At 49.1% G+C, this 1754-nt stretch overlaps 1 pseudogene; it reads right to left on the minus strand.

Annotated features, from left to right (window-relative positions):
- Nucleotides 1-402: 402 nt before the first annotated feature.
- On the minus strand, nt 403-821 carry LOC129032954 (large ribosomal subunit protein eL28-like; annotated as a pseudogene).
- Between the last annotated feature and the right edge of the window lie 933 nt (nt 822-1754).

Below are 1754 nucleotides of genomic sequence, written 5' to 3' on the forward strand. Positions count from 1 at the left end.
TTATTTTAGCCAATATATAAAAATATTAGCATTTCAATATGTAATCAATAAAAATTATTAATGAGATATTTACATTTTTTTTTCCATACTAAGTCTTGGAATCCAGAGTGTACACATACAGCATATCTCAGGGAGCCACTTTTCAAGTGCTTAATAGGCGCATGTGGCTTGTGGCTGCCATATTAGAGAGTACAGATTTTCTAAACACTGCAAACTGCTTTCAAGGTGGCCGGACATTCATATTATTTCTGACTATGCCTAGGGGATGACAAATCAGAGCAAATAGTAAAAGTCTTCTTGAGTTTTTTGCAGGACACTGGATCCCCTTTCCCCTTTCTCCTTCTCCTTCTTCTTCTTCCTTTTGTGGGAAAGCCAGCTGACTATTGCTTAGGGGCAGGCGACTCACAAGCTCTTTGTGGGGCTGGTCCGCTTCCTCTTCACCGTCACAGGCTTCTGGCTGCGCAGGATGGTGCTGGCCTTGCTGTTGGCAGCCATGGCAGGTCAGGGCGGTACTTGTTCTTGCGGATCATGTGTCTGATGCTGCTGAGTTTGGCTCGAGCGTTCTTGTTGATGATGGTCCGCACGTAGGAGGTGGCAGGCGTCCGCTGGCCGGATCTCTGCTTCATGACCACCAGGACACCTTTGCCATGGGCTGCCGGCTCCATGCCCACAGTCTTGCAGTGAATCAGCCCGTTGTAGCGAAGGAGTTGCGGGCCTTCAAGTTATTGGGCTCGGTGCTGTAGGTCTGCTTATTCCTCTTGGTCAGGAAACCGGAGCAGTTCCGCACGACCATCGATTGCAGATGCGCAGACATGGCGGCAGCTCCTCTCACAGCGAACGCTGGAGACGGAAGGAGCTGGATACTCTTCTTGCTTGTTCCTATCCCAACTTCATCAAAATAAGGCGACTATTTTTTTTTTAATGGTAGGAGTTCATTCATTAGCCTTTCCAACCTTGATTTAACTTAAGTACAGCTTTCAGTAAATCATGTCACAACAGCTCCAGATGCCACCCCTCAAGATGTTCAGAGGCGCATACGTAACCTCTGTAAGCCCGGAGCTCCTGCTTACCCTGCCAGATGAAGCCTTGCCACCTCTTCCCATGGCAAGTCTGGAGCCTCCTGCCCTGACTCTTCTGTGGTGACCTCAGATTGCCTCCTAGGACCTCCTGAGTGAGCCAGCATCATCTGCTCCTCTACCACCCCCAGGACTGGGGAAGGGGATAGAGGCTGAGAACAATTAGCAACCTGTCTGAGGCCAGGCAGAAATTTGTCACCACTGATGGAACACAAGCTGGCAGGCCCTGGGTGGCCTCTTTAAAATGCTCTGCAGTGCAAGCATTGCACACTCCTGGCATTTTTGTAAGGGCGGTGTCCAGGACAATAGTAAAGAAATTCTTACCGTGCTTACTGTGAGTCACATGCTGTTCTCAGTGCTTTACTTTACTGACAAAATCCTCACTGCAGCCCACTGAGGCTGCTGGTCTTATTAATCCCACTTTACAGATGAGGAAATTCAGATCTGGAGAAGTACATGGCCTGCGTCAGGTCACACAGATGTAAGAGGCAAAGAGGAGTCAAAGTGCCTCGTTGTGCCACAGTGAACCCTTCAGACTTGGGTTGGGCCACTAGCCTTTGCTTCTCAGTGAGAAATGTAGGCTCCAGGAAGATAGGGTTTCTGTGCTTTTGTTCTCTGCTCTGTCCTCACCACCTAGATCCTATTGGTTGACTGGCTGCCACCTCTTTGCTGCTGGTG

The sequence above is a fragment of the Pongo pygmaeus genome, chromosome 2 (genome assembly GCF_028885625.2).
Source record: "Pongo pygmaeus isolate AG05252 chromosome 2, NHGRI_mPonPyg2-v2.0_pri, whole genome shotgun sequence".
Taxonomy (NCBI): Eukaryota; Metazoa; Chordata; class Mammalia; order Primates; family Hominidae; genus Pongo; species Pongo pygmaeus.